Below are 26,014 nucleotides of genomic sequence, written 5' to 3'. Positions count from 1 at the left end.
TTCTCCTCGTAGCAGGGAGCCGATGCATCCTCCAGCGCGCGTGCTGGCAAGATTGGGAACGCCGACGCGTCCACCTCGATGCGTCGCGGCAAGGAGCGGAACGCCGATGCATCCTCCTGGACTAGTGGCGGCGAGGAACGAAACGGCGACGCGTAGCGTAGCGGCAAGGAGCGGAACACCGACGCGTCCTCCTCGACTAGTGGCGGTGAGGAACGGAACGGCGACGCGTGGCCATCCGCGCGGTGCAACGAGGGGCTCCTAGGGCTTGGGGGGCGATGCCATGGTGGTCGACGTGAGAGGGAGGGGGAGGAGATAGCGATGAACGTGAACGTGAGGGGGAGGAGATAGAGATGTCATGGGAGGCGCAGTATTTATAGCGAGAAAAGGCACACCTACGTAAGATATGGACTGAGCTGCACTGACTTAACTGCTGGTCCAGTTGCGTCACTGACATGTGGGCCAGACCCCTGTTGGGCCCATATGTCAGTGACCGAATGCACCTGCAGTTAAGTAACAGCTACGTGGGCATATTTGTTGGAGTAAATTACAGGGGAGCGAAGGGGTGGAAATAGTGCTGGTCACAACGGATTGGACGAGCGTGGGGGGGAGGAGAGTCATGCATGCAGATTTTTTCATATGGGGTGGAGTGGTGGGACCGCCGGAGGGAGAAGGTGAGTTTGGCAGGCATATTGTTTCACACATGGAGAGGAAAAAATTTGGAGATAAACGGGCTTCCTGCAGGTATGGGGAATGGTGCATAATAAGTCATCTTGCATGCCGGGCTAGGTATAGTCTCAAGTCACTAAAAACAAACACGCCCCACACATGTTCATATTTCAAGGTGTACTAAACTATTGCATGCGATGATTAAGGCTGGCCATAATGGTGGTATCTTAGCTGGTATCATGCACACGGGAATAGCAAACATGCTGATGTGGCAAAAAATTAAAGAAGGGAGGGGGGTTAGAGTAACTAGAGTTCATGCATGCATTGGTAAACACATTTTTTGTGGAGAACGACAGCACTACTTGAGTACTTTTGTACACTTCAAAAACTATTGCACGATGTATCAACATTCACAATGTCAAATCAATATTTTACACTCATTATAAAACGTAGTTCTTATACTAGTACTAGTTGAGTACTCATTATAATCAGTACTCCCTCCGTCTAGGTGAGCAAGTGATCTTAGATTGTGCACTGTGACCAAGGAGGAGGGGAAAACGAGAGATCTTAATGTTTATAATCAGTACTCCCTCCGTCTAGGTGAGCAAGTCATCTTAGATTGTGCATTGTGACCAAGGAGGAGGGGAAAACGAGAGATCTTAATGTTTATTTGCTAATTAATAGCATTGCATGCAATGAACTAACCACTGCATGTCGTGTTTGGTACTCTCAAGTCATTAAAAGCATGCACACCCACATCTCCTATTGGTTGATATGTCAAGAAACAAGAAACGAGGTAGAAGTTAATGCACCGCGCCTAAGACTAGCCACAATGGATAGTAACATACACTAGTAACATACACATATCCCTAGACTATGTTACTACCTTCATAGTGGGTAGTAACTTAAGTGTGGTAACATGCAAAGATTCATTTATTAGGTTATAGACTCATATTGCATTGGTACATGTGATGTTACAGTAACTAGCTAAGTTACTATAATTACCTCTCTCTTCATCAACTCATTGCCACATAAGCAAATCTGCTGAGTTGGACTCGATGTTACCGCTGAAGTTACTCCCACTGTGGCTAGGCTAAGTATTTTGGGAGTATTGTAGATATTGATATTTTTAGTATAAATTTGGTCGTGGGATTTCATTGATGCCTGTCAAAGCGTTGACAGGTCTGCTATGCGTGACCTGAAGATGAAAGCGTTGAGCATCTCGAAGTTGATCAACAATCTTCAATTGTCAAAGATTAGCCGTTCGACCAATAAGGTGGCACACTTAATCGCTAAGTATAGCTTTGACAATATATTAGATGGTATTCTTGTAAATAACGTACCGCCCTGTGTGATGAATATTGTATCGAATGAGTGTACTGGTGTGGCTGGTTAATTAATATAAGGTGGTGTTAAAAAAGTATAAATTTGGTCAAACACTTTGCAAACGGTTGATAGGAGTAAAAAGGACCAGAGGGAGTATCATGCATGCGGAGTAGGCAAAAAAATTGCTTGTCTAAAAAAAGGCAAAAAAAATGCTCATTTATAGTCGGTCGAAGTCTCAAAGGGTGCGACCACGCGAGGGGGGCGAAGGTCGTGGGAGGCGCGACGTTTGACGGAATTAAGTGAAGTTACATCCACGCGCCGGCATGGCATGCGAACAGACAGAAGCTATACCGTCAGGCCTACGATATGGGTCTAGTAGACATGACATCTAGTGGGTCCCGCATAGTTCTCAAGAACTCTTTGGGGGCTTGCAGACGTTTATCCACCGGGCAAGCCAGCAACCCCACGCCGTTCGCACGCCCTACTCGTCCCCGTCTTCTACCTTACAACAGTTCGCTCCCAGTCGTCCCGTCCTTTCACATTAGTTCGATCCCAGTTTTTTTGTGCGGGGTACAACAGTTCAACTTCTCCTAACCCTCCTCCAAAATCCATGGCCTCCCAAATCTCCATGGTCGCCACTGAGTACCAGGTTAGAGGCATCACCGGCGATCAGTTCATCATCATCTACACACGTGGATCCGAGATGGTGAAAGCATGGCTTGCTCGCTTCCTACGCATGTTCAACAGTTCAACGGATGAGTGGGTCGCTGGGCTAGATATTGAGTACACCACAGTCCTGGGACGAGAGAAGGATCTAAAGGACGAAGAGAGGAAGAAGCCCGCCGTGATCTAGGTTTGTGTACATAACGTTTGCTTGGTCTACCACATATGCCATGCCGACGTTGAGTGCCAGGATTTTAAGAACTTCCTCAAGGACAAAAGAGTGAAATTCGTTACTGTAGGCTTTAAGAATGAAAGTGATGTCCTGTGTCGGATAGGTCTCGTTGTAGGCCAGCCCTTCGATCTCCAGAAGGTAAGCCTGGTGTCCTCCTCTCAACTTTCAATGCTGACCCTGGCAGCAGCCATGATTGATCCTTCATACGCTAAACTGAAGAAACCTCATCACGAGTTTCATCATGCATGGGAGTCGAAGACATTAGATGAAGATCACATCCTGTACGCAGCAATGGATGCCTACCTTTGTTTAAATATCTACAAGGGTTGGATGAAGAAGCAGAGCCCTCAATATCTTGGTGGTCATGTCATGGCGCTCATCCCCACCACGGCGATCTCCACCCCCTTCCGGCGATCTCCTCCACTAGCCACTAAATTCTAGTTCCCTTCCAGTGGATCTCTTCGGCGCTCCGAGATCTACACGTTCATACCCATCTTCAATGGGTTCCATGGAGGGTTCCACCCTTGGCTTGGACTTCTCCAAGGGTTTGGCTTTTGCGGAGAAGGTTTTCCAATCTATGGGCTTTTCGGTACACACCATGGAGGACTCATACATCTTCACCATGGTGGTTTCGTTTGGACGCCACAATTTTCATTTGAATGAAGATTCTGTGGCTGCGGCTCTGGAAGCAGCTATTGGGGGTTCGGGCATTGATTTCATGGTGTTTCTGATAACGGATAAGGTATTTGGATTCCAAGTCTCTTGCAAGGTTGTTGCCATGATTATTATTCGCCTTCGGTCTTTTTCTTGCGATCAATTCAAATGTTACTTTCATCTGTGGAGTAACGGTGGTCCTAATTGGAGTCGTGAGTTCAAGATCTGGAATTTGGAGTGTGATGCTGAGTGGATCCCAGTGAGTCCCTCAAAGAGACGTGCTGCTCTTGGGGTTTTAGCCCTGCGTTCTAAGCCATCTAAGTCTTCTTTCAAATCTACTCATTCAATTGGCAAAAAGCTCTCATTTGCAGTTTTTTAGAGCTATGGTGCTTGCCAGGATTATCGTTACCCAGCTACAGAAAGTTGCATTCGTGATGTTGAGCAGGCGGGTTACTCAATTTCTTCTCATGAGCGGGTTATTATTCGTCCAACTTTGCTGACGACTCTCCGGTGGACGTCGGCGAGACCATCTATCTCGTTTGGTACGGTGCATGATCTTAGGCCCCATGCTGATCGCACGCCACCAATCTCGGGCGGGAATTCTGTTCCTTTGAATGAGGACGTGTCGGGCCATGTTGGGCCCGCTTCCGTGACCACGGAGGGCCTTCATCAGTCATCTTCCTCATCTGAGGTGGGCCGGGCTTCGCCGGTTTACTCTGGGGAGCAGCTGGATATCCCCTCATCTCAACAAGCAAGGGAAGATTTTGATAATCTAATTTCTGATATGGTCGATGAAATTTCTACGTGTCAGAAGTGCCTTGAGAAGGGTCATTTCGCTTCTGCGTGTACATCTACGCTTTGGTGTATCTCTTGCCTTCGGTCTGGTCACGTCAAAAAAGATTGCAACAAATTTGCTAGAATCTTGGGGCTCGTGTGGCAAGCCAAACCCGTTAACGCTCCATCTTCTGAGGCGCGTTGTAGGAATATCTCTCTGACAAATCTTTTACCAAACTTGGACCTCCCTTGCACTTCCGCATTTACACCGTCGTCCAGTTCCATCAGCCCTGGCCCCAAGACACCACCGACCTCGCCGCCTGCAACCCCTCCCCCACCCTCTCACTCGCCGTCTTTGGAGGCGGAGCTTCCGACTCCGATGGCCAACTTTCATTTAGATCCCCTGCGGTACGTACCTGCTGGTCACCACATCGTTGATGGTGGAGAAGATCGTCTGCCGCGAACCTTTGTGACGCCACATATCCCAATTGTGCGTCGCCATGAGGAGTTCATGCTTGCGGAGGTAATGCCTATTCCTCAACCAGATGAGATTGGTGCTGCTAGAGAGGAAGTAGTGCAGTGGTTGCAAGGGCATGGTGTTCACGTTCGGTCAGCTTAGCCTTGGATCCGGTCTGTTGGGCTCTTTGAGCTTCGAGACGCTGCCGTCAGATTTTCTTTGCTGCAACTTCCGCCTCAGCAGCTGGGTAATGACCGTTTTGTGCGATTTATGAAGCATGACGAGGGCGAAAATTTTCGAGGAGTTCAGGGTTTTCGTCAGGGACTTCTTATGTTTCTTGGTATTCCGTTGGACCTTTGCAACACTGAATGCATTAGGGCAGCGGTGAATACTTTTGGCAAATTTCACCATTGGGACAGTGAGGACCCTTATATGGTTTGCTCTTTGGTTTTTGCTTCACTCCCAGAGGATATCCTTGTGCCACGTGATGTGGTCTTCATGGATTTTGCGGCCTATGGTGGGGCGCGGGTTTCTTGGACTGCGCCTATATACATTTTGGGAGCGAACTTTGCTGAGCAGATGCCCCAGGATGAAGATTGGATGCCCCTCAATGGAAATCCGCATCCAGTTATGGGTGTTCCTTTCCCTGAGTTACCCCCGTTTAATCTTCCTGCGTACCCCGCCTTGGGGTGGAATGCAGTCCCTCCTCCGCCGCCAGATCCTGTGATCATTGAAGTGGCTGAGGACAATTGGGGGAATGGCCAGGACAATGTTGAGCCTGAACCTGTTCAAGATCAAGAATCAATGGTGATGGATCTCTCCGCCCAGCCAAGCTTTGCTACTGACAAGGATCCACCCGTCATTGTGGTGGAGGATGATCTGTCTGACACAACTATGTTGCCTGTGGTCAATGAAAATGCAGCAAACAATTGGGCCATTGTGGTGTATCAGCCTCCTGTTGTCACGGAGGAGATTGCTCTGCCTATGATTCCTTTTGGGCCTCCTTTGCCCCCGGAGATGATATGGAGGAGGTCTTTTGAGAACCTTCTACAAGCTCCTATTAGCTTTCTCTGTACCCAGGCCAGTGCTGCTGCAGCCATTGTCGCCGGTTGTTCTGTCTAAGAGGAGCTGGGATTTGGCTTTCAGCGATTCAGACCTGCCACAACTTACATGGAGGGAAGAGGAGCCAGCTAGGCCAGTTGCCAGGGCGCTTTTTGCTGATCCTGTTGATGTGCAACCTGTGCAGGTTCCCCTTCTGCTGCGGTTAAAGCTCGCAGGCCGCGGAAGACTTTGGCGCCAACTCCATTTGTTGACACCACAGTTCGACGCTGCACCAGAAGCTCGGCTCAGCGTGATGGTTTCAAGCCCATATTCCAAGAGCTCGCACTACAGCCCAAGAGGAAGAAGCCCAAGGCCAAGCCTTTACCGGCCCAGATGTATGAAGAGCCTGCCTCTGATGGAATTCCTCCTGCAACCCCTGTCAGTAGACTCCAAGAAGTTGGACATGAGCTTCAGATTGATGCTGCTCTGCTATCTGTGGATGCACTTATGGTGGACCCACCTGCTATAGCTTCACCTAAACATGATGATTAGAGTGTCCCTGGCATATTGGGTTTCGCAAGCCCTTAACTTTGCTTTATCTTTATTACTAGGCATTTTTCTGCTTCTGGAATCTTGGTGCATGATAATGTTGGGACAGACTAGACTGTGCTCTTTTAGACATGTGGTATTGTGTGCCATGTGGTTTCTGGTCTTTATCTTTTGCTATAATGAGTAATACCTATAGAAACTGGAATGTTCTTTGTTGGAATGTAAGAGGCCTGAATTCTGAAGCTAGACAGAGAGCTGTTAGGCAGAAAATTGAGGAAAGCCAATGTTCAATAGTTTGTCTGCAAGAAACAAAATGTGCTTCTTTTGACTCGAGGACAATCAAATCTTTCTGCCCTAAAAGATTTGACTCTTTTGTCTGTTCTCCTTCAATTGGAGCCTCTGGTGGAATTATTGTTGTCTGGAATTCTACAGCTTTTAGTGGCATTATAATCGAAGTGCAGCAGTTTGCTGTGGTTGTTCAATTTACTTCCAGGCAAAATAATGAAACTTGGACTCTTGTGGCTGTTTATGGCCCTTGTCAGGGTATAGCCAGGGAAAACTTTGTTAATTGGCTATACAACCTGACTATACCTATTAATGAGCACTGGTTGCTACTTGGCGATTTTAACTTCCTCCGATCTGTGGATAACAGAAACTTACCTGGTGGGGACATAAATGACATGTTCATTTTCAATGAGATTATCGGTCACCTGGGCCTCCTTGAGCTTCCAATCAAAGGCAGATCCTACACATGGTCCAATATGCAGGATACCCCACTTCTTGAGCAGCTAGACTGGTTTTTTACTTCTGTAGATTGGATTTCTGATTACCCCATGACCGAAGTTCTGCCCCTGGCTCGGACCGCATCGGATCATGTGCCCTGTTTAGTGTCCATCAAGACTTCCATTCCAAAATCAAATATCTTTAGGTTTGAAAACTATTGGCTTCAACTTGAGGGTTTCATGAACTGTGTTGAATCTTCTTGGAAGCAGCCCTCTCAGAAAACACACATAACTGCTAAAATTGCAGACAAATTTAAATGTTTGAGAATGTGTCTTAAGAGATGGCAAATGAATATTTCCAAATTGAGGCTACTGATTAGCAAATGCAATCATGTCATTTTCCTTCTGGACGAATTAGAGGAGTGGAGGCCTCTTTTTATTCAGGAGAATAACTTCAGAAGAATTGTCAAAACCCATTTGGAAAGACTCCTGCACTTACAGTTTCTATACTGGAAGAAGCGATGCTCTATCCGATAATTTAAGGTGGGGGGAGAAAACACTAAATTCTTCCATGCTATGGCCACTGAGAGGCATAGGAGGAACTCTATAGCTAGTTTAAGACTACCTGATGGAACTGTAGTCTCTGATCACTCCCAAATGGCTGGAATTATCTGGAGTTGTTTTAAAAGTAGAATGGGCACCTCTAGAGGGATTGTAATGGGTTTTGATTTATCTTCACTTATCTCACTAGTGTCTGGCCTTGAGGTGCTCACTAGGCCTTTTGAAAAGGAGGAAATGGATAATGTGATCAAGCATATGCCTGTGGATAAAGCACCTGGTCCGGATGGATTTAATGGCTTATTTTTTAAGAAATGTTGGCACCTTATTTCTGGGGAATTTTATGAGCTAGCTCAGGCTTTTCATGAGGGAGCGGCTGTCTTGGAAAACATCAATAGTTCTTTTATTACTCTTGTGCCCAAAAAACCTTCTCCTGAGGAAGTGGGAGACTACAGACCTATCTCTCTTACTAGTATGGGGCTTAAATTTTTGTCCAAAATGGCTGCAAATAGACTCCAAGCAATGATTATGCAGTGCATCCATAAGAACCAATATGGTTTCATTAAGACCAGAACAATACAGGACTGTCTTGGTTGGACTTTTGAGTACTTGCATCAATGCCACCAGTCAAAGAGGTCAATAGTAATCCTCAAATTGGATTTTGAAAAGGCATTTGACTCTATTGAGCATGAAGCTATCTTTCAAATTCTCAGATATAAGGGCTTTAATGATAAGTGGATTCTGTGGATGAAATAGCTCCTCACCACTGGTACTTCTTCTATTCTGCTCAATGGAGTCCCTGGGAGGAAGTTTGTCTGTAAGAAAGGAGTTAGACAGGGTGACCCTGTATCTCCCCTGCTATTTGTCCTAGCTGCTGACCTGCTACAAACAGTGATTAATGATATGTACAGGAAGGGAATTCTGCATTTACCTATACCCTGCCATAATACAGACTACCCTGTGATCCAGTATGCTGATGATACTTTGATCATCCTCCCCGCAGACAGGGTTCAGCTTCTGGCTCTGAAGGATATGCTACAGGTGTTCTCTCAGTCCACTGGTCTGGATGTCAATTATCAAAAGTCCTTCATTATTCCCATCAATGTTGACTCTGCTGTAATGAAGGATTTGGCAACTGCTTTTGGTTGCAAAATTGGTACAATGCCATTTACGGACCAAAAGACCCAAAATGGTAGACTTCATGCCACTGGTTGACTGTATGGAGAGAAGAATGACTGCCAATTCTTCTTTCCTTAACCAAGGAGAAAGGCTACAGTTCCTAAACTCTGCTCTATCCTCTTTACCAATTTTCTTTATCGGTAGTCTTGCTCTCCCAACTGGTATTCTCAAGCAGTTGGAAAGAATTCAAAGACAGTGCTTGTGGAGAAAGCATAGAGATGAGCCTGCCCCATCTCTGGCTGCTTGGGAACTCATATGCAGGCCAAAAATCAAAGGAGGTCTTGGTATTCTTAATCTGGGGGTTCAGAATGTGGCTCTCCTTCTCAAGCATGCCAGTAATTTCTTGAACAAACGTGAAATTCCTTGGGTATCCCTAGTTTGGGATTCATATTATTTTGACAGAATGCCCCAGGGAACAAATGATTGTGGCTCCTTCTGGTGGAGAGATGTTTGTAAATCATGCAGCATTTTAGGGAATTCTCATGGGTGCAGATCAATGAAGGGGACACTGCTCTCTTTTGGTCTGATAACTGGAACCTTGGCTCTGAAACATCTAGTTTGCAGGCAAGATTCCCAAGGCTTTTCTCTTTTGCCAAGGACCCCTGGGTGTCAATTAAGGAAATTTTCAATACCCAGGATCTGCACCAACTTTTTCACCTTCCCTTATCGGCCCAAGGTTTTGATGAGTTAAATCTGATAAAGGATTTAATGGACTCACACAGAAGAGATCCCAGCTCGAAGGACTGTTGGTTCTGGCAGGGCTCTTCTAAGTTTTTCAAGCCCAAGATGTTTTACTCACACTCCTTTCAGTCTGAGTCCTTCAATCCTTTGCTCTGTTGGATATGGAAATCCTCCTGTACTCTCAAAATCAAGGTCTTTCCTAGGATGCTTATTATGGACAGGTTGAACACCAAGGATATGGTTGAGAGAAGGCACTGGCACATGGAGGATGGAGTCCACTGTAGGCTATGCCCTTTGCAGGCTAGGGAAACCAGAGATCACTTGTTCTTCAATTGCAATTTTAGTGTTAGGGTCTGGAATTATCTACAGATTGATTGGTCTGCTGGCACCTCCATGATTGAGCTGGTTACTCAGGCAAGGAGAAGTTTTGATAGGCCTTTCTTCTCTGAAGTGGTATTCGTTGCTTGCTGGCATATTTGGATCATCAGAAATGCCAAAGTGTTCAGAAATGAGAGGGCCAGTTTCAATAAATGGAGGTTTTCTTTTAGGCACGATATTAGCCTCATGCAGCACAGAATCAAAGCTGCTTACAAGGATGACCTGCTCAAATGGATCTCTTACCTCCCCCCCTAAGCTAGTTTTGTAGGGTTTTCTTTTTTCTTCTTCCTTGTAACCTGGTTACTCCTTGTAATCAACTTGTTGTATCTGTTATTTTTCCAATAAATTTTTGATCTGCTGTGGGGGTTTTGCCCCACAGCTCACAGTCAAAAAAAAGAAGAAGCAGAGCCCAGTGTCCGGTTCAAGCAAAGAAGCGTCGGCGAAGAGGAAGAGGAATAGGGACGAGGATGAAGTCGAGGACGTGGACTTGGACTCCAAGTAGGTGGCAGTGCCGTCGCTCATGCTTGTTCTACTGCAGTGTCAAGCGGACTAGTTGCTTATTAGTTTATTTTCAAGGGTGTGTTGTGCTGAGGCCCCAGCAGAACTATTATGTTTATGTTCTTTCTCGTTATTTGAACTCTTTAGTACATACAGTAGTACTAGTACTATGTCTTACTACTGTTCTTCTTGCAGTTGGTACTACTGCTCGTATCTTCGTGTTCCTATTGTACTTAATACGTTCGTACTAGTAGTATAATTTGGGTCAGTCGATTTGTGAAAGAAGTTCAACGGAGCGAATGAAGAAGACGACAGAAGAGGTGGAAGAAGCCCTTCTAGCCATCCATGTTGCATCAAACGGCTCACATGAGTCGACTGACCCAAATTGCTCCTTTAGATCGCAGGATCCACGTGGCATTCAAGGTCTCGAAGGTAGATTCCGCGTCCGCACCCGGTTTGCGCGCTCGACGCGCGCGCGACCGGCTTCCGCCGTGACAGCCACCATGCGCGCCTCCTAAGCGCGGGCGGAGACGACAATGACACGCTAGTTCCTCCTCGCCGGCGTGCTGGAGCACACGCTCGTCCTCCTCTTTCGTACGCTGCGTGCATAGATGCGGCTCCACCAGCTGCTCGCGTGCTTGGCAGCGTGGCGGCATCGCGAGGAGGGACTGCAGACGACGTGAGCGGGCGAGCCTTCGGCTTCATGGCACAGGGATGGCGGTGACACGGCGGTGATGGGTGAGAAATTGTTGGCCGGAGCAGGCGGGCGCCGGCATGCGCAACGGCGGTGGCGGCATATTGATGAGTGCGCGTGTGGGAGCTTACTTTAGTTTTATATATAAGGTTGGTCAAACTTAAAAGAAAACCGTACTAGTACACGTAAACATTAGACTTAGGCAGCGCTTTTATTAGTTACTAGCTTACGTTCTTGCCCATTGTGACCAGCCTTAGTACCACGACCACGATACAGAATCCTGTGCAAGCGCGTGAACCGCGGCCGCGCGGTCGATCGAACGGTGCATCACCGTGTCGCGCTCGAAGGACATCCACCGAACCTTTTTGTGTGTGTGAAAATAATCCACGAATATTACTCAACTTTTTTTTCCTGTGAAATTTCTTGACGCTGCAATATTTCCATATATTTGAATTTAGCTCCAGTTCGTGTTTATTTGGATTTGGACATTTTAGGTGCGCCCTAGTTTTTTTAATACTGATTTTGTGTGTGTGACTGAGAGAGAACGTGTGTATGTGTCCATATGTGTGTTGTGGCGGAAGGACAATGTGGAGATGGTGTGCGTGTGATACAGACATAGAGAGGTGTGAATGTGCAAATGATCGTGCATGAGTGAGACATAGACATATGCCGATATGTTGTGTATACATGAGAGAACGGTCTTCTAGTTTACTTGTGTATGTGTGTGTGTGTGTGTGAGAGAGAGAGAGACAGAGAGAGAGAGAGAGGGAGGGAGAGAGAGAGACAGAGAGAGGAGCATTCATAACACAACAACCATCTCTCTCGATTCGTCCGTCCCTCGCACGGTCGCATGCAACACATGCATCAACGCGCACATTTTGACACCCTCACCCGGCCCCTGCCCACCTCAAGGCCCGCACAATCTCTTTGTGAATACCCATTTCTCTCCTTAGGTTTGTTTTCTCTCAATATCTGACACACACACACGCACACAGAGAGAGAGAGAGAGAGAGACATGCAACACAACACACACACACACACTCCCCCGAGCACATAATTCATCCCCATCCAAGGTTATACGGCGACCACTCTCGCTTGTGCTTCTTTGCATCCCAACATGCACAATACCTCAATCTTCAAAGAGGGCAACGAGCAGATCGAAGACGGCGACCACACCGCGCTAGAGAATCCGGGGTCATTTGGAAGCAGGGTGATGTGACAATGGCTGACTGACTCCTCCCCCCACCCTCTCTCTCTCTCTCTTGCACAGAATTACCAATCCCTCTCTCCCCCGCACAAAATTGTCAATCCCTCAACCCACGAGATCCTTCCCCTCTCGTCCATGTTTTTCCTTCTCTCTCATCAAACATGTTGTCTCTTCTCCTTCCACGTATACAAAATCCAGATGCACACGCATCTCATGTATATTACATGTATGCATCTTTCTCACAGACCTAACTTCTTCCTCTCTCTTTCTCTCTCTCTATCTCTCTTTGTCTTGTTAGGTTTGTCTCCTACTCTGTCGTCCACATACATACAATCTTTCCCTCCCTATCTGCTCCATCTTCAAAAGCTCTCTCTGCACGTTTCATTCACACATTGGGATATGTCAAAATGTTGTTTCTATAATGGCTGATGTAGAGTTATGGTTGTTCTTGTTGCATCCTACAAAGTAATAACTATGAAATGCATTTAGATTCTCATTTGACTGGGATTATGTGAGTTTGAGCATGTTCTGAAGTACTATAGACCTTGTATACATCTTGGGATTCGGCAATGATTGTAACTATTGAATTGTATAGACCATTACATTTGAAGTCAATAGCCTAATATATTTATTTCACAATTTCAACAAATGATTAGTTCACTAGAAACTAAGAAAACAAATGTGTACTCCCTCCGTTTTTATTTAAGTCCGCGTATTAGCATTGGTCAAAGTCAAGTTTTGTAAACTCTCAGAAAGCTTACAACAAAAAATATTAACATATACAATAACAAATAAATACCATTAGATTTGTTATTGAATGTACTTTCACATCATACATATTTGTTATGGTAAATGTTTATATTTTTTTATAAACTTGGTCAAACTTTAGGATGTTTGACTTCGATCAAACCTAATATGCAGAGTTTACTACTACTACTCGCTAGTTGCTTAGCCGAATCACTCAACACGCCACACGGGGAGTCCAGTGTCACAAAATTTTGAGGTCGGCGGGAAAATCTCCCGCGACCCTAATTCGAGCAGTGGGAAGTTACCATCATAGCCTTTGGAACAGGCCTACGGATGAAGCTTGGTAGGGGGCTGTTTTCGTAACTTCAGGTTCACCCTACCCAGCCAACCCCACCCCGGCACCCAGAGTAGTACACCTGAATACTCCCCAATTTCTATCCCCACCGCAAAATAGAGTTCTCCACAGCACCGCAGCCTTCGTGCTCCTCCCCTTTACATCGATGCACTCGTCCACCACAGCGCATCTGCCTAATCGACGACCTCGTACGCTGCACTGGAGCCGGTCCACCGTCGTCGCCGTACACGGAGCCTCTTCCCCGGCATCGTCTTCCACGGTCTCGTATCTGCTTCCCGGAAGCCGATGCCAAGCGCAGAAGTACCACCGTCGGTGGACAATGAACTGGCTCCCGTTGCCGACCATGACTCACAGAGGCCGCCGCGACCATCATTCTCCTCCTCGATTGGTAATGTGTGTATTGAATCACTTAGCAGTACATGTGCATTTCCAATTTTGTTCATACCTACCCTTCAAATTTCCTGGGTGCTATTGTTCCCGTAAAAGTAATTGGTTATAGCCTCCATTGTCCAACAGAATATCAGCTTGTAATTGTGCGTCGCTCCTATATCGCGCTGTGCTTGGGTAGGTTTTTCATCTGTAACCAGTAGTGTGGCAAATGATGGAAAGGTTTTTAGAACTAGCAAAATGCCCATGCGTTGCATGCATAAAGATGCATTTGTATGAGTAGTTTATCTTGTTGGAGATGCTCTAACATGGCAGACAAGTGCTTTAATGTTGCCCACAAGATGCGCGAGTATTACTAGTAGTATATTTTTCTTGCCATGTTGAGATTTTAAAACCACGAGTGCGAACATGCAGAGGAGCAATGAAGATCAAACACGGGATATTCGCGACATCTTCAAGGAGCGTGGCAAGTTAAAGAGGAGCTGCACCGAACCTGTAAAACGAGCTTTGGTAAATAATGCCTTTTCAATTACTTCCGTGTAGCCTCGTGTTCTTCGATGTGTATATGTTGTAGTTTCTATTTCTCTTAAGTGTGGTGTTCTTCGATGTGTAATTAGAAGAGTCTTAATCGTCCTAATGCTTTCATTTTTAGCTTGATGTAGGAAGTGGGTGTTCTCACCTTGTAGTCTGTTTTTATTTATTTATTCCTTTTGAATTCACTTCTCCGAGTTCTGTTTATCTGGCTTCTACTAAATGGATCTAGGTTGCTCTGAGTATTGATCTAAAAAAGAAGTAACTTCATGTCAGGATGCAGTTCCTGCGATGAGGGAAGTATGGTCAACGTCGAGATCATGTTTCCAAAATGAGGCTGGATTACACACAAGGTGCCAGTTCCCTAATGATGCTGGATTAGACACAAGGTGCAAATTCCCAGATGATGCTGGATTACACACAAGCCAGGTGGAGTCGTCAGTTGTTCGTGTCCTCGTGGCATTAGTAAAGGCTGAAAGAAAGCGTGCAGCAGCCCTTGAGAATGTAGCTGAGTTCTCGAAGAAGCGAAAAGAGCAATCAGATGCTCTCTTCACCCAAGCCAAAGAAGAGATGGAAGAAGCCAGAAATAAGCTAGCAAAGGCAGAGCAGGCTAGGCGTCTCCTGCTATCTAAAACTGTTGTCAATACAAAATTTCCTTCATAATAGTTAGGTTCAAATGTTTATCCAGTCAGCATGCCTGTTGTGATGTCCGTGCATCTACTAATGTGGCACAAACTATTTTTTTCGGGTCATGTAATAACAACAATTACTTTCCAAACAATAACAGACGAAGCATTGGACATGGTATAGTTCACGCGCAAGCCCGACATTCCAAGTTCAACTTCCACATCAAACTCATGTTCACAAATATCTGCACATTCATACATAATGTCTACAACCATGATTCACTTAAAAGCCAAAAAAACTGTGAGGAGAGTTATAAATAAAGAAAATCCTCTACTAATTCCTGCTACCAATGCAAGCACAACAAGTCAAGACCATGCGTGAATTAATTATATTGTAGTCATTTTTGTGTTCTAAAATGCCTGCCGGCTCGCGGAAGGACGTGTTGCCAGCACACGCGCGGATTCGATGAAGGCAAGCGGGGCAGTCTTAAGCTGGTTGCACGCGGCGAGGAGGCATGCTCTGCCGGGCCTGCAGCGAGTGCGACCCTCTTGGCCGGCGCACCGGTTCAATGCCTGCGCTATGAGAGGTCACGTCCGTGTCAGAGCAATCACTCCCTCTAGTCCTTTTTTGTTTGGGTATAACAAAATCTCGTTTTCCATTCACATTTTAGTGGTAGGAGTTGTGCGTGTGTGTCTGAGAGAGAGAGAGAGAGAGAGGAGACGGTAGTCGGGGTTGTCTGATCGGTAAACAAATGAATAATGCCAGTCTGGGATGGAGACGAAAAGGAGACCACAACAAATGTTGTGTCTACAGGAGAGATAGAGAGAGTAATTTTAGTGGTACGAGTCATATGTAGAGACATATAGGGTGTGTGAGAGAATCTCATAGAGAGAAAGACAAAGTGAAAGACGAGTGGAGACTGTGTGTTTGGCGGTGAAAAAGAAAGCTTAGGTATCGAGTGATACCAGAGAACAGTAGAGACGTGAGAGATACTGAAAACGGTGTAATTTATAATGATAGGGAGAGTGTGACACTTCTCAAGGGAGACGTCGAGAGACCATGTTTGCGAGGATAGGACCAACATGAAGTGAGCGTGCGGGTGAGCTGGAGAAAAGAGAGTGATAGCTACCTGAAGGAGCATGCATGCGAGAGAGATGGGCGTGAAAGGAGTGAACAAAAAAGGGATTCAAATATTTGAATTCGAGATGATGATACATGTAATCCATACTCGAACCAAAATTGATCTATCAAACATGCATACTCATATGAATTCACGCGCATCTATGTTAATTAATATGTAGATATTACTGATCCATACATTTTGGTAGAACATAATTTGGTTAAAATTTTCGAATTCAACCTTAAGATTTCGAGATCGTTGTATTTGTAGATCATATTATACATATAAAGGAGCAGAATTCTTTGTTGTGCTTTTGAAAGTATATATATAAAAAATGATGTACATAGAATGTAATGCCAATTGAAAATGGATCCCGCCCGAAAAAAATAGAATACAAATGGGATTCGAATTGAGTTGGCACGGTAAATGTGCACTCTGCAAAATTTGAACAAAGCGGGGAAAGTCGCAGTAACCGCGCGGAACCAAATCTGCCAGATGGAAATCACTGCTGCCTATCCCTGCCACGCAAAGCCTATATGCTGGATTTCTATAGGTTTCGATAGGGGTAGGTTTGTAATTTCACCCAAACGTGACGTAACCGCCTCTCACCCGGATTCATACACGGTGGGCGCCAAAATACAGTGTGTCCTCGGCCAAAATCGACTCCCTCCCCGATTCATATTCATACACGGTGGGCGCCAAAAACAAACTCTCATCGGCAAATATTCGGTGTACGCGAGATTACCGTCCTATCCCCGACCGACTAGTGTTGCTGTGATGTAGTAGAAATTTGAAACGGGGGCTAAGTTTGTAAATTTCCTCGCATTTGAGACAAGCGCACCCTGAATACATGGTTCCCCCTTCCTCTCTACCTCCCCTTTCCCCATTCGTACTCCGTGGGCGCCAAAACACCCTCTCCACCCCACCCTCCTCCGTCCGCCGCCGTCCGCCCCCCATCCACCGCCGTCCTCCTCCACCATGCCGGAGCTGATACCCCGACGCCGCCGTCCATTACAAGAGATCGACCTCTCTCATCCACGGCTTCGGACCGGGATCCTTGCATCCCGTCCTCTCGCTTCATCCCCGCCGTCGTCCACCTTGCCGGCACCGCTCCTAAGACCGTCTCATCCACCGAACCCCACCGCCACCGTCTACCCTCCTAGATCTGCTTCCACGCCACCGATAGCCATCGCTACCGCAGCACTGTCAAATTCTCAGCAGATGCCTACACGGCGCCGCACCAGAGGCGGTACTCTTTCATATCTTCTCAACTTATTTATCGCAGCAAGAAAATAGATCGCCACTACTTTACTCTGATTTCTTGTCTTGGTTGCGAAGTTGCCTTTGTCCGGTTTGCACCTTCAGATCCGCCATGGCACGCTCAACACCATACTCGCAATGCTTATGGTTTTCCCCTTTTATATTCCACACTAGTTAAATCACAGTAGACTAAATTTCAATATTGGGTCAGTCGATTTTTCAGAGCTCGCCGGAGTTCGCCGGTTCGATCGAAGGGGCTCGAGTGGTTGTGGGGCCTCGCCGAACGAAGAAAACTCGATGCGGGTGGGGGTTGGGGTGGGGGTGGCGGAGGAACACAGGCGGTGGGGGCTGGTGGTCCGGCCGGCGGCCCGTGCGGTGTTCTGTATGGGAAGAATCAGAGACGAGGAAGAAGAAGGGTTAGGAGACGTAGGATCTTCATCCAACCGCCTGAAATGGTCGAGAGACAGCTAGGAGTTGCATTCTTAATGCGCTCTGGTTCATCATGTGTGGGCACTGCGCAACCAACATTTTATTATCCAAAATCTGCTTGCTCTTCTTTACCATGTTCCTCTTCCGTTCTGTTTTAATATGTACTCTCTTCGTTCCTAAATACAAGTCTTTGTATAGATTCCACCATGGACTACATATGGAGCAAAATGAGTGAATCTACACTCTAAAATGTACCTGGATACATCTGTATGTGATCCATAGTGGAAATCTCTACCAAGACTTATATTTTGGAACGGAGGGAGTATGATAGTAGTACAGTATGTTCCTTTTACTGAAGATGAGGAGGGACAATTGCAGTGTAGAGGTCTATACGGTCGGTTGTGATGGACACTTTGAGCCTCTTTGATTCGTAGGATCTTGTAAACATAGGAATAGGATTTGTAGTGGCCTGCTCACTTGAATCCTATAAGAATAGCAAGGAAATGCGGGGAGCTGTGTCGCCTTTGAGAGTTACAAATTGATATTAATAGTATCGGACCTTCACTTGAAGAGAGCTTGTATCCGAAGCCTTTCTAGCCGTACCGGCAATACTAGCACATATATTCCAGCAAGTTCCACTTTGCTGATTTTACTCTGATGCTTAAGGTTTTCCCGTTATATCTACACTATGATCTGTGTAGCTGCTTTGTGTCGCACTAGCAGCAGTCCACTCTTGAAGCTAAACTCTGCAATGACTTACAAAATTGGCACCAAGGCATTGAGTGCCATTCTGGATGCAATGGAACTCATACGCTCCCCACCTGTTGATTCTTGTTCAGAATATCATCCTAATGACTATTCTAACCTCAAGGAGTCAAAGGCAGATGGCATGTCCTGTTCACCCATCAAGGTGCCTGTTCTAATTTGGCAATGTTTTATTGATTGCAGGTATCTTGCATATGTTGTCTTGCATTTCTTCTACTTTGATGCACCACCATCTGCTTAGTTTACTCAACATATATGTCGAGATGCCATGCCCATCCATTATCAGTACATATTCCATCTATCATCATACCATGTTTTTCCACTCAAATGTTGTTCTTGTGCATCAGACATCAAAAAGGAAGAGGGTGATTGCCGAACCTGAAGGAGCACCAGCAAAGTTCTTGAAAAACGTGGTGGTGCCGGAGAAATCAGACAACACCCCACTTATATTGGATGTACAACCAGTGACACAAAACGTAGGACCGACTCCAGCAGACTGTACCCATACTTCACTGGCCACACCACTAGCCCCACCACACAGGACCTGCACTCCAGCAAAAGGTATACCGATTTCATTTGCCATAGCACCAGTTGTACCACAGAAAAATCCCACTCCAGCAAAAAGTACAGCAAGTCCATCGCCCGAAGACCTATCCCAACTGCAGAGACGACCAATTCCTGCAGATTGGAACCCCATTCCATTTATTCCTAGTTTAAAAGAAAATGCTTTCAATGTTGTTAGGGACTACGTGCATATATTCCCATCATGGGAAGATTATTGTGAAGACAAACACCATTTTCACATCTTCCTGTCCAACTCACGTGTAAGTGCTATTATTCATGGCTATTATTTTCCTGTTTTCTGCTGATTGAACACATCAATGATTTACATTACATTGTTTTAACTAGGCGAGGGTCAATCTGGATAGTCATGACGAGCAAAGCTTGCTTGTGCTTTTCAAGGAAGCATTGCAACAGTATTGGTGTTACCTAAGGAAACCACACTTTGATGGCAAGTCTATAAATGAATTCCTGGTGAAGTCTCCTGTGCTAAATTTAGAAGACATTGAATGGAAAAACCTTGTTATGCACTGGTCTCACTCCCAGGATGAGGTACTATGTATGAAATCACATGACAATTTGAACTTCTACTTTTCCGCATGTGCCTTACAGATCTTTTTTGCAGGAAATCTGCTCGAAGAAGAATTCCGGTTTGACAAGAACGACATGATATCTCAAATATGTTGCCCGCTGCTTTGCTCTTGTTAGTACCTGTTGTCCTATATCACTGTACTTGCATACATACCTGGTTCATTATGTGACAGCAGTATGCATGATAGCTTGCTTATCAATTGTTTGCTCCAAATTATCTGATCTGTATGAATGGTTACATTAGTGTAGAATATATCCAATGCCAATGTTTTTTTAGCTCTGCATTGTTCTTGTAAGTACATGCTGTCCTTTATCAGTGTACTTATAATGACAGGTAGTTGTTCATGTACCATCACTCTGCAGCTTATTTTCCTTTGCCCTTCATTTTCTACACATCATATCTATATTTACTCTTACCATAAGGTTGGTAGCGAAGAAGTTTAGCTGTGCATTGCTCTTGGCTGTACCTTTTGCCTGTATCGTTGTACTTAAATTTATAGCTACTTGGTTATGTAGCATCACTCTTCATCTTATCTTAAATATTCTCCATTTTTCGTATATTATCACATCTATATTTACTCTTAACAAAATGTAGAATAAAGGCAATGCTTTTGAAGAAGATTCTGTGGTAAACTTCTTGAATTGCCCTCCCCCCATCAGCATGGACAAGGCCTTTATAGAGCCTGTCTTCACCAATAATGTAAGTTTGTCCATCTCAAGCCTTCAAACTTTGTTGTATATATTTGGTTAGGCATGACTACAACAGTTGTTTATTTTTGGTGTTTGCATCAAATTGCTTCTTTAAAGTTTATTATATGTAGTTCATAAACAAAAGTTCGTCCTTTCTCAATTTAAGTTTTCAGTTGTACAACCAAGTTCCTTCTTCATACCATGTAAATTAAACTATACATAGAAAGTGATCTTCTTTTGCACTGCATGTATGCTTCTGTTCTTCATCTGTAATCCAGTGGTGTGGTGAACCTACCCACTACAGCACAATGTCATATTCTGCAATGTCTTAACTACGAAAAATGTCATATCATTCTACTATTATTTAAACCCATCTCTTTATTTTCCAATCTGAAATGGTATAAATTGACAGCACACTAACCATTGATACTTATGAGTTCTTGATCTGTAATCCAGTGGTGTCGTGAAGCCGCCAACTCCTTCACAATGTCATTTCCTGCCATGTCTTGACCTGAAGAATACCATATTGTGTTTATGTAAATTTAAAATGTGTCACTTTATTCGTCAATAAGAAATGTGATGAATTGTCAGCACTGATACTTTTATGTGCAAAACCTGTCATTTTTCTGCTTGTTTATCTTTCAGAGTGAGGAAGATATAAGTGTTGAACAAGCACAGCCTCATCATCTTGCTCAGCTGCTTGCGCTGCAGCTCCCCAGCAGGGCTAACCTTTCTTGAAATCTATTGAAGTGCTGTCGGTTTTGTATATTATTTTGTCGGCGTGTTTATTTGCACTGGTGGCGACTTTGATGCCCAGTGTATGTAATCTGCTGTCTGCTTGTGCTTTATTATCATAGTGGCGAACTTTGATGCCCAGTGGATGTAATATGCCGTAATTTCTTTATTGTATAGTCTAGGTTTTTTTTTCTTATTCACGATGCTGCAGTTATTTTACTGTATATATATCCTGTCTTCGCAGTAAACCGGCCAAACGGCCATCATGCAATCACGATGTAGGTTGGGCCTGAAACGTGCCGATCAGCTCACGGGCCGGCAGCAGCCCGAAATGAACCCCATTCCATGATTGTACGAATCAAATCACGGGCTTTTAACAGGCCGAAAAATTGTCTCGGTCCTTGTTTGGCCCAATCAGATATCGGCCGCGAGCAGGCCGGATGCAATCTGGGCCATAGTTAGGTCCAACTATATGACGTGCTTTTTAATAGGCTGAAATTAATATAGGGCCGAAATGTTAAACGGGCCCTTAACAGGCCAAAACTAATACCAGGCCGAATTACTAAGTGGGCATTTAGCAAGTGGGCCCAAAAGCATAGTGTCCAGTTGACGGGTCGAATCTGATATGGGCCATAATTAGGCCCAAAACCTCTTAAAGGGCCGGACCTGATCTGAGCCGTAATTTGGCCCAGAATGTGGTAGGCTTTTAACGGGCCGGATCTCATATGGGCCACTATTAGGCCCGGAGCGTGGCAGACCATTAATAGACCGTATCAAATATGGGCCGGCATTTGGCCCAAAACATGGCAGCCAGTTAACGGGCCGGCCTAGTAGGGTCCTCAAAATCTTGTGGGCCTATAGCTGGGCCGGCCCATTAATGTCGGCGACATCTCGTGGGCCTTTAGCTGGGCCAGCCCATTATGATCCGCAAGAATGTTGTGGGCCTTTACCTGGGCCAGCCTATTATGGCACACAAAAATCTCGTGGGCCAGTACCTGGGCCGACCCATTATGGCCCGCGAAATCTTGTGGGACTTAGCTGGGCCAGCCCATTATGATCCGCAAAATCTCATGGGCCTTTAGCTGGGCCGGCCCATTATGGTCCGCAAAATCTTGTGGGCCTTTAGTTGGGCCAACCCACTTAAACTTGCTGGGCCGTGCCACGTGTCGACGTATCATAGGCGCCTTCTGTCCAATGAGTGGATGACATCTGTCTCGACGATGAGCCGACACGTGTTTCCTCTAGCCAATGATGATTTTACACATGGAAAATTCCCATTGGTCGGGGCTGTTAACGGGTTATCGGATCCAAAACCCAACCCGATAGCTTAATGGCATTCCGTTACGGTGGATGCCACGTGTCGGTCACCCTTGACAAAAGCACTTCTGTGACGCGCAATTTATCGTCATGGAAGTGGACACTTCCATGATGATAATTTTGGTAATGTCATGGAACACTTCTATGACAGCATAGGTATGACTATCTTGATTCTGTCATAAATTTGTCATGGATGTACATGCATGACAAAAAAGCGACCTACTGTGGCAAACACGTATCATCACGGAAGTGTTTTTTTTTGTAGTGTCAGCTGCTCACGTGCTTGGCAGCGCGGCAGCATCATGAGGAGGGACTGCAGACAACGTGAGCGGGCGAGCCTTCGGCTTGGCGGCGACACGGCGGTGATGGGCGAGAAATTATTGGCCGAAGCAGGCGGGCGCTGGCATGCGCAACGAAGGCGGAATATTGATGAGTGCATGTATGGGAGCTTAGTTTAGGGCCTGTTTGGTTCCAAATAAGTCACCAACTTATAAGTCAAAAAGTGAAAAAGTGACTTACTGGAACCAAACAGGCCCTTAGTTTTATATAGGGTTGGTCAAACTTAAAAGAAAACCGTACTAGTACACGTAAACATTAGACTTAGGCAGCGCTTTTATTAGTTACCACAACCATGATACAGAATCCTATGCAAGCGCGTGAACCGTGGCCGCGCGGTCGATCAAACGGTGCGTCACCATGTCGCGCTCGAAGGACACCCACTGAACCTTTTTGTGTGTGTGAAAACAATGCCCGAATGGTACTCAACTTTTTTTCCGGGAAAAGTTCTTGACGCTACAATATTTCCATATATTTGAATTTAGCTCCCGTTCGTGTTTATTTGGATTTGGACATTTTAGGTGCGCCCTAGTTTTTTTAATACTAATTTTGGGGATGTTTGGTTCCCAGCCACCGTTTGCCAAGCCAAAATTTGGCAGCCACAGTTTAGTTGGCATGTGTTTGGTTTTTGCCACACTTTGGCTTGCCACACTTTATTGCCACTATGGCCCACTTGTCATAGAGACAATGTTGCCACACTTGCCTAAGGTTAGTTCTTCAAAATGAGAGCCACAAGTTGGCAAGCCTAAGGGAATCTTGCCACACTTTTTGAGTGTATGTAATGTGGGACCCTAATGTGGCTTGCCTAAGGTGTGGCTTGAACCAAACACCCACCTAAGCTGGTCAAACTTGCCTAACCTTAGGTGTGGCAAACTTAGGCAAACTTACGGGCTGTTTGGTTTTAGGACTAGCATTGCCACACTTTGCCACACATTTTTGCCAAACTTGACTAAGGTTAGTTTATCAAAATGAGCGCCACAAGGTGGAAAGCCTAAGGGAATCTTGCCACACCTTTTGTGTGTATGCCATGTGGGGTCCAAGTGTGGCTTGCCTAAGGTGTGGCTTGAACCAAACACTCACCTAAGTTGGTCAAACTTGCCTAACCTTAGGTGTGGCAATCTTTGGCAAAGTTAGTCACAAACCAAACAGCCCCTTAGTCTCAACCAAACAACCCCTGTGTGTGTGACTGAGAGAGAACGTGTGTATGTGTCCATATGTGTGTTGTGGATGAAGGGCAATGTGGAGTCTGTGTGCGTATGATAGAGACATAGAGAGGTGTGAATGTGCAAATGATCATGCATGAGTGAGACATAGACAGATGCTGATACGTTGTGTATACATGAGAGAACGGTCTTCTATTTTACTTGTGTGTGTGTCTGAGAGAGAGGAGCATCCGTAACACAACAACCATCTCTCTCGATTCGTCCGTACCTCGCACGATAGCATGTAACACATGCATCAACGCGCACATTTTGACACCCCCACCCGGCCCTGCCCACCTCAAGGCCCGCACATCACTCTCTATCTCGCACGCACAATCTCTTCGTGAATACCCTGTTTAGCAAGTAGCTTTCCATCACATACACACACATTTCTCTCCTTAGGTTAGTTTTCTCTCAATATCTGACACACACACAAAGAGATAGAGAGACAGCACACATCACACACACACACCCTCCCCCGAGCACACAATTCATCCCCATCCAAGGTTATATGGCGACCACTCTCGCTTGTGCTTATTCGCACCCCAGCATGCATAACACCTCAATCTTCAAAGAGGGCATCGAGGAGATCAAAGATGGCGACCACACTGCGCTAGAGAATGCGGGGCCATTTGGAAGCAGGATGATGTGACGATGGCTGACTGACTCCTCCCCCACCCTCTCTCTCTCTCGCACAAAATTACCAATCCCTCTCTCCCTCGCACAAATTTATCAATCCCTCAACCCACGAGATCCTTCCCCTCTCGTCCATGTTTTTCCAGCTCTCTCATCAAACCTATTGTCTCTTCTCCTTCCACGTGTACAGAATCTGGATGCACACGCATCTCGCGTATATTACAGGTCTCCATCTTTCTCACAGACCTAACGTATTCCTCTCTCTTTCTCTCTCTATCTCCCTCTTTCTGTTTTGTTAGGTTTGTCTCCTACTCTTTCGTCCACATACATACAATCTTTCCCGCCCTATCTTCTCCATCTTCGCAAGCTCTCTCTACACATTTCATTCACACATTGGGATATGTTCAAAATGTTGCTTTTATAATGGCTGATGTAGAGTTATTGTTGGTTTTGTTGCATCCTACAAAGTAATAACTATGAAATGCATTTTGATTGTCATTTGACTGGGATTATGTGAGTTTCAGTATGTTGTGAAGTACTATAGACCTCGTATACATCTTGGAATTCGACAATGATTGTAACTATTGAATTGTATAGACCATTACATTCGAAGTCAATAGCCTAATATATTTATTTCACAATTTTAACAAATGGTTAATTCACTACATACTAAGAAAACAAATGTGTACACCCTACGTTTTTATTTAAGTCTGCGTATTAGCATTGGTCAAAGTCAAGTTTTGTAAACTCTCAGAAAGTTTATAACAAAAAATATTAACATATACAACAACAAATAAATACCATTAGATTCACTATCGAATGTACTTTCACATCATACATATCCGTTATGGTAAATGTTTATATTTTTCTATAAACTTGGTCAAACTTTAGGATGTTTGACTTCGGTCAAACCTAATATGCATAGTTTACTAGTACTACTCGCTAGTTGCTTAGCAGAATCACCCAACACTCCACACGGGGAGTTCAGTGTCACAAAATTTTGAGGTCGGCGGGAAAATCTCCCGCGACCCTGATTCGAGCAATGGGAAGTTACCATCATAGCCTTCGGAATAGGCCTACCGATGATGGTTGGTAGGGGGCTGTTTTCATAACTTCAGGTTCACCCTACCCAGCCAACCCCACACTGGCACCCAGAGTAGTACACCTGAATACTCCCCATTTTCTATCCCCACCGCAAAATAGACTTCTCCATGACACCGTAGCCTTTGTGCTCCTCCCCTTCTACATCGGCGCACTCGTCCACCGCAGCGCATCTGCCTCATCGATGATCTCGTACACCGCACTGGAGCCGGTCCACCGTCGTTGTCACACGGAGCCTCTTCCCCGGCACCGTCTTCCACGGTCTCGGATCTGCTTCCAGAAAGCCAACGCCAAGTGCAGAAGCACCACCGTCGTGGACAATGAACTGACTCCCATTGTCGACCA

This window comes from Triticum dicoccoides, chromosome 3A (genome assembly GCF_002162155.2).
Source record: "Triticum dicoccoides isolate Atlit2015 ecotype Zavitan chromosome 3A, WEW_v2.0, whole genome shotgun sequence".
Lineage (NCBI taxonomy): Eukaryota > Viridiplantae > Streptophyta > Magnoliopsida > Poales > Poaceae > Triticum > Triticum dicoccoides.
Note: the sequence above shows the minus strand (reverse complement) of the source record.